The 19,037-nt window shown below is 36.4% G+C and overlaps 2 non-coding genes across 2 annotated transcripts; both read right to left on the bottom strand.

Annotated features, from left to right (window-relative positions):
• Nucleotides 1-9,255: 9,255 nt before the first annotated feature.
• On the bottom strand, nucleotides 9,256-9,328 carry TRNAA-AGC (transfer RNA alanine (anticodon AGC)). The gene has a single exon. It is a non-coding gene; the product is annotated as a tRNA-Ala (tRNA).
• A 128-nt stretch (nucleotides 9,329-9,456) lies between these two features.
• On the bottom strand, nucleotides 9,457-9,529 carry TRNAT-AGU (transfer RNA threonine (anticodon AGU)). Its single transcript has one exon. It is a non-coding gene; the product is annotated as a tRNA-Thr (tRNA).
• Between the last annotated feature and the right edge of the window lie 9,508 nt (nucleotides 9,530-19,037).

Raw genomic sequence — 19,037 nt, 5'->3', positions numbered from 1 at the left:
ATCTAGTGAATTATCTTCTTCCCCTTCCTAATGTAATGGTGAAAAGTGCTTGAATGGTAATCAATAGTGAAACTCTCATCTCTCTTTGAGGGAAAGGGTAGTTTCCTTCTAGATTTATCATTCACTATTTTCCTACCATTACATTTTGGTGAACCCAACATCGTGCATGCTTTCCTTTGAACAACATTGCATATTTTTCATTTACAAGTTTCAACTTTCTGCAAACTTAGTGGTTAATTAATTAAAAACCCTAGTTTTTAAAATTAAAATTGAACTTGTGATTTGTAAAAAATTACTTGTGGTTATCTTAGATCTGAATATTGCTTTGGTTGTGAAATTTAATTTTCAATTAAAATATACAAAATTAAGAGGTTACTAGTTAAAACCCTAATTTTCATAAATCATCTTGAACTTGTGCAAAAATTGGATTTCCATTTGGTTTTTAGTTTTCTGATTGTTCTCGGATTTGTCTTCAATCCTACAATTCAAATTTTCAATTTCCCCCCTTTTTCCCAAAAAACAAATTTCAAAATTAAGTGGTTAGGTCATCAAACCCTAATTTTTAAAATTAATTGGATTTTGTGTGAATTTCAAATCAATTTCATTTACATTCAAATTTTTGAACATTTTCCAAAGTGTCTCTATCCATTAGGTTTGACCCTTTTCAATATTGCAATTCAATTCCTCTTTTCCTTAAAAACCCTAATAGGGTCCTATTTTCAAATTTGCGCTTTCATTTTGCCCGTCTACAAATTGTAAAATTCACCAATTTTTTGGGGTTAGCATTAAAATAATCATAATATCCATCCTTGAAAATTTTTAGAAAAGTTGGTTGGACCATGTGCGTTCTCGCCACAGTCCTCGGCTTTTTTCCTAAAATTTTAAGAGACTGTTATGACTATATTTAATAGCCTAAATCTAGAAGATTAGCTGATTTTATAGATTTTTGAACCCTCCAAAATCGGAAATACCTTCAAAATTTAACATTTTAACTTTCAAGAAAAATTTAAAAATTAAGAGGTTAATAATTTTCTACCCTGATTTTAAAAATTTTAATTTTAAAATTAAGTGGCATTCCCTCCCTCCAACAAAGTTCAAATTTTGTAATCATTATTTCCTTACATTTTGCATTACTCAATTGGTAAGCTTTGTTCCACAATTCAAAATTCAAATTTTCCCTCTAGTGCATGAGTTTTACTACTATTAGTCCTACCTATCCTATCCCCGTTAGATGAAGCATTAGAATTAAGGCTTCCCAAGGTTTAATTACCGAGGAGATGGAGCCTAATGTGGGTGACTTCTTTAATAAGGATCATGCTAATTCTTCCCATCGTAATCATGTGCCTATTCACACCATTGATGGATCCCATGATGAAGAAGAAGCTTTAACTAGGGTTTCTTTAGATCAACTTTCCACATTGGACAATCAATTTGACAACTTTCAACAATGGATGTCCCAAGAATACCCTAATAGTGAACCTCTTCCATTAATTGAAGGTCTTAAGCGCATGCTTCAAAGTGATAAGAATTGAATTGAAATATTGTGTGGCATTGCACATATTGTTGATTCTAATGTCATTCCTATCAAGAGTTATGTTGAAACCCTAGGTTAATCACAACCTTCAACACAAGTCAATTCCTCTATTCCTTTGATTAATCCTATGACTAGTATTCCTAATTTCACATCTAACATCATGGCTACTTCAACTCAAAATGTCATTCCTACAACCATAGGGCATGGTGGCAATCTCTCTTCTTCATTTAATCCTCCATAGATACCTATGTCTTCTATGAGTGTTCCTATTATTCCTCAACCAGTTAGTGTGACACAAGGGGGCAATTCCTTCAACAACTTCATTCCTCCGTTAAGTGTCTCTTTTCCTACCCAATCATTACTTATGCCTACTTATCATAATGTCCCACCGCCTTATTCTCAGTCCATGCCTTCTTTCAATAACATCACACCACCTTCTCAATCACCTATGTCTAGCATCAATTCTTCTACCAAAATGACCATTAACAATTTTTCTCAAATCGTGTCTTCCTTACAACAACAAATTGCTTCTATGAGTCAATCCAAGTTTAGTGTGCCCACCTTTGATGTTGTGAGTCCACTTTCTTTAGATATTGTTAAAGTTGTGCCACCTAAACATGTTAAGATCCCTCAATTGGAACTCTATAATGGAAAACATGATCCTCTTATGCATGTCAAAACATTTCAAACCTTGTGTACTGATTTTTCTTATGATCAACGATTGCTTGCAAAATTGTTTACAAGAACACTAAGAGATAAGGCCTTACAATGGTATTTCTCTCTACCTTTTTATTCTATCACTTCCTTCCAACAACTCGCAAATCCTTTCATCCAACAATTTCAAAACAACATTGGTCCTAAAATCACTTTGACTGATTTAATGCATTGTAAACAAGGTGTTAAAGAAAAAGTGACTGATTTTATTGGTAGATATAAGCATTTGTGTGCTCAAATTTATTTTCATGTGTCTGATAAAGATATTCAAAGAATTTTCATTTCTAATTTACAAAAACATATCATGGAAAATCTTTTTTTGTCTGAGTTTACTTCCTTTCCGTAATTGTGCGCAACACTCCACAATGATCAACTGGTTGTGAGTCAAATGGAGCAATCTACTCCTATAGCTATGAGTGATAAGTGGGAGAGTGTTCAATAGCCATTTTTGTGAATTTCAACCAACAAAAATCTTCATCAAGTTCAATGATCCAATCAACAACAACCATGTGAATGCTACAACAGGTGTGCCTTCTATTTCTATTTTTTTCAAAGAGAAAGATAATTTACTCCTTTGAATGAATCCTTACATAGTATTATGTCTTAGTTCTTGCACACAAATGTTTTCAAACTTCCTCCTATAAAACAAATTGATCCTTCCAAACTTGCATCTCCTTGTTTTCATAACAATTCGTTTTGCCAATTTCATCGTCAACCTGGTCATGATACTAAGAAATGTTTTGCATTGAAAAATAATTTTCAAGAATTGATTGATAATAATACTATATCTGTGGTAGATGTGAATGATAAAGGGAATAAATTAGTAGCTCCTCCTAATCAAAATCTTAATATTTTCACTGATCCCTTGCCATCTCATACCTCTAATGTTATTGAGATTGTGCCTAATTCTCTCGCTTCTGAAGAATTCACCTCTATGGCTCCAAACATGGTTAATATGGTAGAAACAAAAGATATGCCTAAGGATCCTTGTATTACATTTGACCCTAGAGAGACCATTAGAGCACCCGATGACCCTTTATACATAGTTGCGAAGGTTAAGGATATCCCTTGCCATGGTGCCCTGGTTGATCCCTCTTGCATAGTTAATGTCATAACTGAAGAGTATCTATTTACTTTAGAATTGCATAATCCACTCTATGATGCTTCTAGTGTGGTTGTGAAGTTATTTGATGGCTTCTCTTGTCCTCCCATTTGTTCTATCACCCTTCCTATTGAGGTTCATGCTAAATCCATGGATGTTGAATTTGTTATCATACCTTCTTTTGAGCAATTCCATGTGAAGTTGGGCTACCCTTGGCTATCTTCCATGAAGGATATTGCTTCTCCAATCCACACCTATCTAAAAGTTTCTCAAACTAGAGAAATCATAACCATGAACCATAGCTTATTTCGTCCATCCAAAAGAAGCCCTGGTGTTCATATTGAATTATTTTGGCCCAAACAATTTCAATCTCTTCCATCAAGGAGCGATGCTCTTTTTCAATCTTATTAAAAATGGAAGAAAGATATGATCTTATCCTTAAGTCAACCTAGATCCCCAACACTTGACATTCCTATTATTCTTCAAGATGAGGTTCTTACCCTCTCAAACAGAACCAATCTCCCTCCTAAGGAAGATTGTCCACCTACCCCTATGGATGTGATTTTACCTTCTCTTAAAGAGAACAACAATATTCCTCCTAAGGTTAGACCTATACCTCCTCCTCATGATGGATCTGGTCTCCTTCCTACACCTAATATTCCTCCTTTCTATGGTTTAGTTCCACCTCCTTCCTCTTATCCAGAGAAGAGGCCTACTTCTCCTATTGTTCAGCCAGAAAGACTCAACCTAAACCTTCAACTATCACATTCCTAATTTTTCAAGTGTTCCTCCTCCTTCTTAGCCTTCCACTAAGACTCAACAGAATCGTTGTGCAAGAGAACACTGACAAAGGTGTCATGTTTGAGCTCGTGAAGCTATCCCTCAAAATACTCAATCTCCTTAGACTCCAATAGTTGACATGATTCCATTTTCTCCTAACCATGATGTTCAACCTGTTGGCATTATGGATGAATTGATTATGTGTTGAATTGATGTTTTGTCATTAATGTCAACACTAGCTATTATGGGTGGTTACCGATAGACAAGTTTTGGTTACCGATAGAAGATCTAGTGTTACCAGCAGAAGAGACTATCTGTTGAACACCTCCGACATGTTTGGATTAATGGAGTATGTTTGATATTATGTTTTGGTCAGTTGGTATTGACTTGGTAATCAGATGCTATCATACACTCTTGTAAACCCTTATCAACATTGGTTTAAGGTTTTACCGACAAATTTTTTACTGAGGAAACTTGATAGGATGCATAAGTGGTGTTGGTGCTACTTCTAGATGGATTTCAGGATGCTAAAGATGTTCTTTGATCGGGCTTCAACTACTTGAAGACATTTCTCTGGCATGGTGGACCCAGAATAGGTCTGATGCCTATCTAGGTTATGGTTCGGTATCATGTTAACGTGTACTCTACACATTATCAGGATATTTTGAGATGTTATATGAATTGGTTATTGTTGTTTTGGTCTTAAGACAACATGGCATATCATTGTAATATGGATTTATCTAATGATCTTATTGTAATATCTTGTAGGTGGCCAACCTAATTGGTTTAGGCCTTAGGGTTGGTATAAAATAATGTAAGATCTCATTATATATCATTTCATAGGATGGGAATGGAAAGATGTTCGTGGTCTTGAAATGCAATATCATATGCGAAGGATATTTGGTTGATCATAGGTGATTGATTTGGGATTAAGGAAGAGGTCAAAGGCCTCTGGTATTGAGCTTAATCGAGACTGTAATCAGACGTGCTAGATGCTATCTTTGGCAGTTCATTATTTTGGATTGTTGTCCATTTATCTTGAGGTGGTTATAACCTCTCTGTAGTCAGTGAGACTCTTTTGTAATGAGCAGTACGCTCTAGGCAGTGTGTCTTCCTGCATGTGCAGGCCCCTCATTGTATCACATACTTTCTGTAGAAGTATCATTTGACAATGGGTAGGCTTCCCACTATGGTTTTTCCCTTTCTGGGTTTTCCACGTACAAATCACGGTGTTATGTGGTATGGTTGCTTTGTATTTATTATCTATTTAATTGTTAAGTTGTATTGTTTACCGGTATTTATTTCTGCTTTACCGATACTTAATCTGGTTAAAGGTTATCAAGTGGATTAAATCCTATAATCTGTTAACAACTGATCCAACCCCCCAACCCCTCTTAGTTGTTATTCAGTTATCCTAACAATTAATATCAGAGCCTTGGTCCTCTTTTGTAGAATCTTAACCACTTGAGGTAAATCCTATGGCAGCTAACACTTCAAATCCACCAGCAACTATTTTTCAGAAGAGAAATCCCTAAGCTTGATGGAACAATTTATGGGATATGGAAAATTCAAATGCAAAAACATCTTAAATGTCTTGGCATGGATATTTGGGAGATCACTGAGAAAGGATACACACCTTATGATCTGGCATCTGGCAATCCTACTCCTGTAGACTTGGACAAAAATATTGAAAATGATTGCAGAGCTAGAGAAGCCCTCTTGTTTGCACTTAGTGATCAATAGATCATGGGATTGACTGATAAATCATCAGCTAAGGTTATGTATGAGAAATTGAAAACTCTGAATGAAGGTGATCCTACTATCAAAATTACTAAACTTGATTGTTACTAGGTAAGATATGAAAACTTAAAGATGGAAGATAGTGAAAGAATTACTGTGTTTATGGAAAGAGTAAATGAGATTGTTATGGGAGTTCAATGTTGTGGAGGATTCTAGAGTGAAGATGAAATAGTTTCCAAAGTCTTGAGAGACCTTCCACCGACTTACAAGATGAAGGCATCTAAAATTAATGAGTTGAGAACAATGGCTAACTCTTCAGTTAACAAAGACAATCTGATTGGGAAATTATCTACTTTTGAGCTTGAAAAATTTGGATCTTCTGGAGCTGTAAAGTCTAAACCTGCTTTTCATGTATCATCATCATCATCATCCACCAGTAAAAGTGATTGGAAAGTCCTATATGCAAAAGAATTGGAAGACGTGAGAAAAGAAGATGAAGAATTTGAGCAACTTGAAGCTTTATTTGTTAGAGGAGTACCCAAAGGTCTGACATGAAGTAAGTATGAAGGAAAAGAAACTTTTAAATGTTTTGCATGTAATAAGATTGGTCATTTTGCAGCTAGATGTCCTAAAAGGAATGCAATTTTTGAGGAAAGAGTTAAGAAATAATTTAAGCCTAACCAGAACAGATATAGATTCAAGAAAAATAAACATTGCTCCATAGTAGATGAGGAAGGAGTAAGTGATGAATCTGGAGATGAACTGGCAGAAGACTCTGCTAGTGGATCTGGCAATGGAAAGGAATTGGTGTTCTATGCTTTAAAGGAATATGAACCAGAATCGGCTATCATGAATGAAGAAAATGCCCTAGCAACAAAAGTTGAAGATAAGAATGAATGTGTAATTGATAGTGGATGCTCACATCATATGACTGGTGATAAGAGAAAATTTATGTTCCTACAAGAATACAATGGTGGTCAAGTCAGATTTGGAGATGATAAAGCATGTATGATCAAAGGTAGAGGTATTATTTCTTTGGATGGAAATCATAATACTGATAATGCCTATTATGTAGAAGGTTTAAAGAATAAACTTTTGAGTGTTGGTCAATTGGTGGACAAGGGTTTCCAGATTCAGTTTAAAGATAGCAAGTGCAAAATCATTAACTAGACTGGTTTGGACATTGAAATAGGTACTCAGACTGGAGGTAATATCTTTCACTTGAACAGTGGTAATAAGACCTGTTTGATTGCTCATATTGATGAGAGTTGGTTATGGCATAAGAGGTTGTGTCATGTTAATTTTTATTGTATTGTTAAGATCAGTTCAACTAAGGCAGTTAGAGATATACCTAAGATTATGAAGCCTCATAATCGAGTATCTAAGGAATGTCAAATGGGAAAGAAAGTTAGAACTTCTTTTAAGAGCATGCATGATTATTCTAATGATGTATTTGATTTGATTCACACTGACTTATGTGGTCCAGCAAGGACTAGAAGCATTCAAGGTGATAGGTATTTTATGTTGATTATTGATAACTATTCTAGGATGATGTGGGTGACTTTTCTTAGGGGGAAGTCTAAAGCCTTTGTGAAATTCAAGATCTTTAAAGAAAAAGTTTGAAACAAAAAAACTGGATTGAAAATCAAATGTCTAAGATCAAATCAAGGTGGTGAGTTCACTTCTCATGAATTTAACAGTTACTGTGAGACAAATGGAAATAGGAGACAACTATATGCACCTCAAACTCCTTAGCATAATGGAGTAGTGGAAAGAAACAACAAAACCATTATGGATGCAACAAGATCTATGATGATGGAAGCCAAATTGCCTCACATATTTTGGAGAAAAGCGGTGAGTACAATAGTCTACACATTCAACAGAGTTCACATTAAAGGTGAAACTGGTAAGAATCCTTATGAATTATGGTTTGGACATACACCTACTATTAAATATTTCAGAATATTTGGAAGTAAATGCTATATCAAAAGAGATGAGTCAATTGGAAAGTTTGATCTTGGATGTGATGAAGGGATATTTCTTGGTTATTTAATTCAAACAAAAGCATATAGATTTTATAACAAAAGATTGTAGATAATTTTGGAGAGTGCTAATGTGAAAGTAGACGAGCAGTACATAAATCATTCTATATCACATGATAGAGAACCGGTAGTGGAAATGATCATAACTGAACCGACATGCCTCAACTAGTATAAAAAACTAAGACAGTTACACTGGTACAATCAGAAAATTCAACTGTGACTGATGATCAGAGCAGTGAACCTTAAGTTCAGAAGACACCAAGGTATGTACGATTAAATCATTTTGAAGTTCAAATCACTGGAGATAGGAACAAGTGAGTTATGACAAGAAGAAGATTGGCAAATAAAGAGGTATGTCTTATTTCTCAAACTCAATCGACATCTGTTATTGAAGCTTGTAAAGATAAACATTGGTTAAAGGCTATGGAAGATGAATTAGATCAGATAGAGAAGAATGAAACTTGGACTTTAGTTCCCCGACCTAAAAAAAAGAATGTTATTGGAACTAAATAAGTTTTTAGGAATAAACTGAATGAGGATGGTCAAGTTGTAAGAAACAAGACTAGATTGGTTTTTAAAGGATATTCTCAAATGGAAGGAATTGATTTTGGTGATACATTTGCACCTGTAGCTAGAATTGAAGATGTTAGACTATTTCTTGCCTATGCAGCTTATAAGAGCTAAAAGGTTTATCCAATGGATTTTAAATGTGCATTTTTGAGTGATGAACTTCAAGAAGAAGTATACATTGAGCAACCTGATGGATTGTCACTGGCAGATGATAAGGATATGCTTTGCTAGATTGAAGAAAGCTTTATATGGATTTAAACAAGCTCCTGGAGCTTGGTATGCAAGGTTGGATAAATATCTTTTGAAGGTTGGTTTTACTAAAGGAAGTGCTAATAGTAATTAATATTATAAGATCATTGATGATGATATTCTGATTATTGAAGTATTTGTTGATGATATCATTTTTGGAGGAGAAGATAAATTGTGCATGGAATTTGCTAACAATATGAAGAATGAATTTAAAATGTCCATGATTAGTGAGATGAAATTTTTCTTAGGTTTGTAGATTACTCAAACTGACAAAGACATTTTTATTAGTCAAACTAAGTATCTAAGGGAATTATTGTTGAGACATGGACCAACTAGGACTCGAACCTAGGACCTTCCATAATGCTGATGGAGTGCTCTACCACTGAGCTACTGGCCCCTCTTGGACCAGTCCATCATTGGTCCGGGTGTGGCTTATTTCCAACACCAACACCCCCCCTTAAGCCACACATCTCATGTGCTTGGGGCTCCTAGCCTAGACCTGGCTCTGATACCATGTTGAGACATGGACCAGCTAGGACTCGAACCTAGGACCTTCCATAATGCTGATGGAGTGCTCTACCACTGAGCTACTGGCCCCTCTTGGACAAGTCCATCATCGGTCCGGGTGTGGCTTATTTCCAACACCAACACCCCCCCCTTAAGCCACACATCTCGTGTGCTTGGGGCTCCTAGCCTGGACCTGGCTCTAATACCATGTTGAGACATGGACCAGCTAGGACTCAAACCTAGGACCTTCCATAACACTGATGGAGTGCTCTACCACTGAGCTACTGGCCCCTCTTGGACCAGTCCATCATCGGTCCGAGTGTGGCTTATTTCCAATGCCAACACATTTCAATTTTGATAAAATTCAAGGACTAAGTTACAAACTAAATCAAATTTCCATAATGGCCAACGCTATCAGATTCAAAGATAGACTCGGAGGTAGCGAAGATTTTTCAGCTTGGAAGTTTCGAATCAAAATGATTTTAAGAGAAAACAAAGTTGATTCATATGTCCAAATTGAAAGTGCACAACCACAAGATGAAATCAAGAAATCCACATGGATCGAGGGAAATGATAAGGCTATTAAAATAATAGTGGATGGGGTAAGAAATAATATAATGCCCATCATTAGAAAGTAGGAGACGACTTATAAAATGTTCAAGGCACTTGAAAGGACATTTGAGATATCAAATGCAAGTCATACTCTGGCATTAAAATGAAAGATCAACCATATCAGTATGAACAAAGGAGAGACAATTAACTCCTACTTCATGAGGATATCAAGCCTAAGAGATGACCTAGCTTCCCTTGGATACGACATCCAAAGAAAAGAGTTAACACTCATTGCTCTAGATGGATTGCCTAGTGGATGGAACACATTTGTCCAAGGCATCAGTGCTAGGTCCAAATATCCTAAGTTTGAAAGACTAAGAGATGATTGTCTACAAGAAGAATCCTGATTGAACAAGGTAGGAATAAAATAGAAGAATATAGATGAAGACTTGCAAGTCCTAAATACAAACATCAATAAGAAGTACAAAAAGAAGCAATTTAGGAAAAGAAAAGCTAAACAAGGCAAGAACACTTATAAGAAAGACCTATCACATGTTTAATGTTATAGGTGTGACAAATTTGGACACTATGTTGCAAACTGTCCAGAGAAAGGGAAGCAAGCCACATTTGCAAAAGTGAGGAAATCTAGAAGAGAAAATGACTCCAAGAACTATGTCCTCTACTCAGCACTTACAAGCCATGCTTCAAACAAATCTAACTCATGGGTGATCGATAGTGGTTCATCCGGACACATCACCGGCTTTAGAGAAATACTAGACTCCATGATAGAGAAAGATGATGAGGAAGTAACCATCAAAGATGATTCTTCACATCCAGTCAGAGGAATTGGAACCTGCACCATCAAACTGAAGACAGGCATGTCACTACGACTTGAAAAAGTACTATATATTCCAGGCATCAAAAGAAATCTAATCTCCATATCAGCACTAGAAGATCAAGGATACAGAGTGACCTTCATGGAAAACAAGGTGTTGGCTTGGCCAAAGAGATCCTCCATCAAAGATGCTAAGGTCATTGGTCGAAGACAAGGCTATTTGTATGAGCTATGTACAAAGCCCAATCTAGCATTGATCCATGAAGCAACTAATGCAAATGAAGTATGGTATAGGAGATTAGGCCATCTGAATTATAGAGCTTTGTCAACCATGGGAAACCTTGTCACATGTCTACCTAAGTTGAAGCAATATCATTCAAAGGCATGCAAAGGGTGTGCCTTAGGTAAAAATACCAAAAATGCATTTCAGAATAGTACTAGGAAAACTAGCAAAGTTTTGGAGTTAATTCATTCTGATGTATGTGGACCTATGTCCGTACCCTCACTAGGGGGATTTTTGTACTATGTAATTTTTGTTGATGACTACTCTAGGAAGATGTGGATCTACTTTCTGAAATGTAAAGAATTAGAAGAGATCCTAAGTAGGTTTAAAGAGTTTAAAACATTAACAAAAAATCTCTCTGAAAACAAAATTAAAACCTTAAGAACTAACAATGGGGTGGAATACACATCAGGACTATTTAAAGACTTTTGTAAAAATTCTGGGATTAAGAGGGAGTTGACAATACCTTATAATCCACAACAAAATGGAGTAGCTGAAAGGAAAAATAGGACCATAGTAGAAGCTGCCAAAGCCATGATACTAGATCAAAATCTAAACTTGAACCTTTGGGCAGAAGAAACTAACACTGCTATGTACATACAAAATAGATGTCCTCATTCACACCTTGAAGATAAAACTCTTGAGGAAGTCTTAACCAAGACAAAACCACATATCAGCCATCTTAGGATATTTGGGTGTCCGATCTATATTCATGTACCTAAAGAGAAAAGACTAAAACTAGAACCCTCTGGAAAAAGGGGAATACTTGTAGGATACAGTGAAACTTCTAAAGCCTATAGAATCTATGTACAAGGGCAGAAAAATATTGAACTCAGTAGGGATGTAATCTTCGAAGAAGATTTAGCCTTCAAAAGGGCCCAAAATACAATAGAACCTAAAATTCATAATCCTACTCCTAACCTAGAAGAAGAACCTACTCCTGAGCTTCAGAGGGAGTATCTTGAGGAAACTATAAGTGAAACACAAGACCCACCTATAGATAATCACAAGAAAAGACCACTATGGGTCACCAAAACTATAGCAGAAGCTCAGAAGTTTGCTGCTCCTTCAGGGAAAGCAAGAGGCCTAATAAATTCATCAACTATGTTGCACTTATGAATGATCTCTCTAAAGCTGAACCTAACAATGTTTCAGATGCACTCAAACATCAAGTATGGATAGATGCCATGATTGAAGAATATCAGTCCATTATGAAGAATGATGTTTGGGAGATTGTTCCTAGGCCAACCAAGAAGTCTGTCGTGTCTTCTAAATGGTTGTTTAAAATCAAGCATGCTGCAGATGGTAGTATTGAAAAACACAAGGCTAGATTTGTAGCTAGAGGGTTTTCACAGAAGGAAGGAATAGATTACGAATAAATATTTGCACCTATTGCCAGGTACACATCAGTAAGAGTTGTCCTAGCCATTGCAGCAGCAAAGGGGTGGAAGGTACATCAGATGGATGTTAAGACAACATTCCTAAATGGTGAGATCATGGAAGAAGTCTACTTAGAGCAACCTAAAGGGTTTAAAATTCATGATGCAAAGTCTCATGTGTGTAGACTCAAGAAAGCTCTTTATGGGCTCAAACAGGCTCCCAGAGTTTGGTATGAAAGAATTGACACCTATCTCTCAAAGCTGGGTTTCTCTAAGAATGATGCAGATCCTAATCTCTACCTCAAAAGAAATAAAGGTGATATGTTAATATTAATTTTATATGTTGATGACTTACTAATTACAGGAGATGATCACCTAATAGATCAATGCAAGAAAGATCTATCCACAGAATTTGATATGAAAGACTTGGGGCTTCTTCATTACTTCCTAGGATTGGAAGTATGGTAGAATTCTAATAATATTGTACTAAACCAAGGGAAGTACACCTTGGACATATTGACAAGATTTTGAATGCTAAACTGCAGACCCATGACCTCTCCTATGGAAAGCAACTTCCATAAACTTAAAGAAGTAGTAGCATAATCAAGACCTACTAACCCCACTCGATACAGGCAGATGATTAGGTCCCTGATGTATCTAGTAAATACAAGGCCAGATATCTATTATGTTGTTAATGCCTTAAGTCGGTTCATGTGTGAACCTAAGGAGATACACCTAGTTGTAGTAAAGCATATAATGAGATATCTACAAGGTACCCTAAAGCTTGGTCTTAAATATGAAAAGGTTGACATAGATCTACATGGATTTACAGATTCAGATTGGGCTAGTAGTGTGACTGACAAAAAGAGCACTTCAGGGTGCTACTTTAGTTTAGGGTCAGCCATGATATCCTGGATCAGCAAAAAACAATCTTCAGTAGCTCAGAGTTCCATTGAGGCTGAATATATTGTAGCTTCAATGGCTGCTCGAGAAGCAGTATGGCTAAGGAAATTGCTTGTGGGATTATTTGGAGAATCTATGAAACCTACAGTCATTCAGTGTGATAATAAAAGTTGTATAAAACTCTCTGTAAATCCAATATTTCATGACAGGTCCAAACATATTAAGATTCCATATCCCTATGTATGAGATATGGGTGATAGGAATGTGATAAAGTTAGAATATGTGTGTACAGGACATCAGACTGCAGATATTTTGACCAAACCACTTTCCAGAGTGAAGGTTGATCACTTTAGAAAGGGTTTAGGTATGATAGAAAGGTAATCTACTTTGTAACCTATACTTACATATATTTAAGATGTTTAAGGTGTAAACTTCTTTGTCATGTTTGGACTATCTCTTGGCTTCTTGCCACCTATGTTCATATCTAAGAGGTGATGATCTCTCAGATACTGAACACTTGTATGTAGACATCATAAGGTGATGATCTTATGATAGTCAAACCAGTAATCATGTTGGATCACTGGTAAGTCATGGATGTGCCATGACTATGTTGTGATACAATAATTATTGAAGAAGTTTGGTATGGATAATTAGAAACTGGTAAGTGCTCCTATGGTGACAAGCGATAAATTATCTATCAAGGATACTTCTACTCCAGTAAATCTGACAAGGTACAAGTCTATGATTGGTAGTCTATTATATCTAACTTAGACTAGACCGGATATTATGAATGCAGTAAGTATTGTTTCTAGATATTAGAGTAATCCTAAAGAAAATCATGAATGTGCAGTAAAGAGGATATTTCGGTATTTGCAAGGAACAACAAAATATGGGTTATGATATTCTAAAAATGATTATTTCACTTTATGTGCATAAACTGACTCAAATTAGGTAGGAGATACTGATTATATGAAGAGCACTTCTAGTGGAGCTTTCTTTCTTGGAAAGAAACTGGTTTCATGGATCAGCAAAAAATAGTCATGTATTTCTTTATCTATTGCAGAAGCTGAGTATGTTACAGCAACAACTAATTTCCCTCAAGTCTTGTGGATGAAGCAAATGTTGAAGGATATCAAGGTAAATTTTAATGAACTAGTAGTTATCTACATTGATAACTCTGCAACTATTGACATTTCTAAGAATCTGGTATTTCACTCTAAGACTAAGCATATATTAATAAAGTATAACTTTCTGAAGGACAAGGTAGAAGGAAAGGAAGTTAAATTGGTTTATGTGAACACTAAATAACAGATTGCAGATATATTCACTAAACCGTTGTATAAGGAATCATTTGAGTATTTGAGAGATAGTTTAGGGTTTTCTGCCCCTCCGACAAAGACTTAATTGATGCATTTTGTCATCAGCCTGGCACACATTATCAGAGATATTATTCATTCTGGCATGGATGAGTGGTTCTACTACTTAGAGGGAGTAGTCAGCTTTGAGATTCAGAGGTTTATATTCTTCCTTTGATATTTTTGTCAGATTTCTAGCATTGATGTCAAAGGGGGAGAGATAGTGATGTGAAAAATAGATCCAAAACCTTACAAATATATCATTCATAGGGGGAGAGTTACTAATATTCAGGAGATTGTTGGTTGTCTTCCACATGGAGAGACTTGTTTGGCATTTCGTGGTACTTAAATGTTTTTCACATCTAGTGTCGCCATCAATACCAAAGTGGGACATTGTTGTTATTATAGATGAATTTATTATGTGTTGCATTGATGTTTTATCATTGATGTCAACACTAGCTGTTATGGCTGGTTAGCAACAGACAACTTTTGGTTACCGGTAGAAGATCTAGTGTTACCGATAGAAGAGACTATCTATTGAATACTTCCGACATGTTTGGATCAATGGAGTATGTTTGATTTTATTTTTTGGTCAGTTGGTATTGACTTGGTAATCAGATGCTATCATACACTCTTGTAAACCCTTACTGACATCTGTTTAAGGTTTTACTAGCAGAGCTTTTACTGAGAAATTTTGACAGGATGCATAAGTGGTGTTGTTGTAGCTTCTAGATGGATTTTAGGATGTTGAAGATGTTCTTTGATCATGCTTCAACTACTTGAAGACATTTATTTGGCCTAGTGCACCCAGGATAGGTCTGGTGCCTATCTAGGTTATGGATCGGTATCATGTTAACGTGTACTCTACATGTTACAAGGATGTTTTGAGATGTTCTATGAATTGGTTATTGTTGTTTTGGTATTAAGCTGACATGGCATATCATTATAATATGGATTTATGTAATGATATTATTATAATATCTTTTAGGTGGCCGACCTAATTGGTTTAGGCCTTAGGGTTGGTATAAAATGATGTAAGATCTCATTCTAGATCATGGCATAGGATGGGAATGGAAATATGTTCATGGTCTTGAAATGCAATATCATATGTGAAGGAGATTTGGTTGATCACAGGTGATCAAATTTGGGATTGAGGAAGAGGTCAAAGGCCTTTGGTATTGAGCTTAACCGGGACTGTAATCAAGCATGGTAGATGCTATCTTTGGTAGTTCATTATTCTAGATTGTTGTCCATTTATCTTGAGGTGGTTATAACCTCTCTGTAGTCAGTGAGACTCTTTTGGAATGAGCAGTATGCTCTAGGAAATGTGCTTTCCTGCATGTGCAGGCCCCTCATTGTATCACATAATGTTTGAAGAGGTATCATCTGACTGTGGGTAGGCTTCCCATCATGGTTTTTCCCTTTCTGGGTTTTCTATGTACAAATCATGGTGTTATGTGGTAAGGCTGATTTGCATTGATTATCGATTAAATTGTTAAGTTGTATTTTTTACCGGTATCTATTTCTGCTTTACCGATACTTAATCTGATTAAAGGTTATCAAGTGGATTAAATGCTATAATCTGTAAACAACTGATTCACCCCCCCTCTCTGAGTTGTTCACCGGTTATCGTAACACAACCTACATCTCCAAATCATAAGTTTCCTAAAATATGTGATGTTTTAATTTCTATTCGTGTTCTTGCTCCTCTTTCTCTAAAATTTGATGGAGAAATGGGTAAAAATGTTATTCATAGTGGCAATACAACTCCTAATCATTTTGACAATGAGTATGAGTATGTTGACATAGACGAACATTTATCGGATGAGTTTTCACAAACCCTAATCCTAGCTCCTAGAATCGAACAAAGTGACTTACAACATGAGCATAATCCTTGTTTGGATCTTGTGATAGCTCCATCTGTTGTGATTGATATCTCTCCTCTAGTGTGTTTCTCGCCTTCCCAAAAAAGTGATCAGCAAGATTGGGAGGTAGATGTCGTGCTAGATTAGCGATACTAGCACTGTAGATCTTCTCTCTCCTTTCTTTCTCTTTTGTGACCATTCTTCTATGTGTATCCCTATTCTTCTATTGTTCCCATAATGTCTACTTGGGGACGATGCAAAGCATTGATATCTTCTCTTGGTCTCTTTCATGTTGACTCAAAATACATCCTCTCTTCCCTTTCTTCTAAGGTAGTTTCCTTCTTTGCGGAATGAAGATTATTATATACATATACATACATGATATACATGAGTTATCATACAACATACTGACCCTGAGGAAAGTGACACTACCTCATGTTTTATGATTCATTATCCTTGGGTTTAATCCTTGATTGGGGGCTAAATCCTTACGATAACATACTCCCTCTCTTCTCTCTCTTGGGTGTATCCTACCTTAAAGCAATCACTCCTGATAAGGTGCGTGCGGTCTCTTTAACATGGGGCATACACTCTACTCATATTTTCCTTTTTGTGACACTTAGAGATACTTAATGAACTTTGTTTTGCTTTGTAATCTTTTTATCCTTTCTTTCATGACTCATAGTGAAGGGAACTTTGCTACTTGCACTCATGGTTCTCCCTTTCTCAATGTTCCCTTTTACTTTGTCAATCAATGTCATAAGATCCTAATTCCACTGGGGGCTTGGTGCATCTTTCCTCCTTAACGTGGTAAAAGTATTTCAATCTTGTTTCCTTGTACTTTACTGATAGTATTGCTGTACTCTTATACTCCTGCTAAAGTGGGGGCTAAATGTAGTGTCATAAAATTCCAAGCCAACAATTTTTTCTTCAATTACAGTCCTCACGCATGCGAACTAGAATCCTCTGGCTTGATTGGAGATCGAAGATTGCTCAGCTTGCAGAAACAACTTCTTCCTTGGCCTCTGCATCACTCCGACCACATTTTTCCCTAGAGAAAGGGGTAGGATAGGGGCACTGCACCACTATCCCCCCTTGGACAGGGGTGTGGCACCCTTTTCCTCCCACAACAAGGGCATGGAGCCCCTATCCCTGCCCTATTTTTGGGGTAAGACCCTTCCTAGAGCATGCATCGTGGGTTGTGCCTTGGGTAGAAAACTCCCCCTATGTCAGCCCGTGATGAAATTTAAATCCACCAACATGTATTTAAGGGGGCATTCGCTCTCTCATTTGAATAAGTTGGATAGGTTGAAGTTGGAGAGATTCAAGTTGCACAAGTGATCAAGCATTCAAGCATTCAAGCATTCTTTTCTAGCATTGAGCATTCTCAAGTCTCCCTTCAAGGCTAGGTGTTGCATTCAAGTCAAGGATTCAACCATTGAAGAGGAGATTGAATTCAACATTCAATTCCACACAAGTATTTCTATCAACATTGCTTCTACAACCTCCACTGAGATGATTTACAATTTAGTCTTTCATTTACATCTACTTGCAAGTACTTTTTTCATTACTTGGTTAATTCCAAAACTAGGGTTTGAATTAAAGTAAAACCCCCAATCCCAACCCATTTTACTCTCTTTTCTATGTGTAGGTTGTAGGTGTGTAGCTGTACTTTATGATTTGGGCTCCATTTGTAGAGGTGGAAAAACCCTTTTCATTTCGGGGATTTTTTAGAGGACCGTGTACATTCCCGCCACAGTCCTGACAACTTTTCCTCAAATTCGGAGGGCGACTTTGTCTCAATATTTTACTGTCAGATCCAGGTGCACAACTTCATCCCATATTCCAATCTCAAGTTATAATCACTTCTTTGTCACTTTTGCACTACATAATTCAATCAATTTCCTTTCCAAATCAAACAAGGAAGAGGGGATCAACATAGCATTCCCAATTCCTTCAAAATTCAATCTATCATCTTTGTGTGGAGAGATTTAATCTAGTGAATTATCTTCTCCCCCTTCCTAATGTAATGGTGAAAAGTGCTTGAATGGTAATTGATAGTGAAACTCTCATCTCTCTTTGAGGGAGAGGGTAGTTTCCTTCTCGATTTATCATTCACCATCCTCCCACCATTACACCAGACTTCCACTAGAACTAAATGAAATCGTTGTGCGAGAGAATGCCGATGAAGATGTCATGTTTGATCTAGTGAATCTATCCCTCCAACTATTCAATCTCATATAACTCCAATAGTTGACATGATTCCCTTTTCTCCTAAGCAAGATGTTCAACCTACATCTCCAAATCATAAGTTGCACAGAACATGTGATGGTTTTACTCCTATTCGTGTTCTTGCTCCTATTTCTATAAATTTTGATGAAGAAATGGGTGAAAATGTTATTCATGATGTAAATACAACTCCTAATGCTTCTGATAGTGATTATGAATATGTTGATGTTGACAAGCATTTATCAAAAAGCCCTAATCCTAGCTCCTAGAACTGAACAAAGTGACTTACCACATGAGCATAGTCCTTGTTTGGATCTTGTGTTAGATCCATCTACTGTGCTCTATGTCGCGCCTCTGACATGTTTCTCACCTTCCGAAAATAGTGATTAGAAAGATCA

The sequence above is a fragment of the Cryptomeria japonica genome, chromosome 7, assembly GCF_030272615.1.
Source record: "Cryptomeria japonica chromosome 7, Sugi_1.0, whole genome shotgun sequence".
Lineage (NCBI taxonomy): Eukaryota > Viridiplantae > Streptophyta > Pinopsida > Cupressales > Cupressaceae > Cryptomeria > Cryptomeria japonica.
Note: the sequence above shows the minus strand (reverse complement) of the source record. Positions and strands in the feature narration are given on the sequence as shown.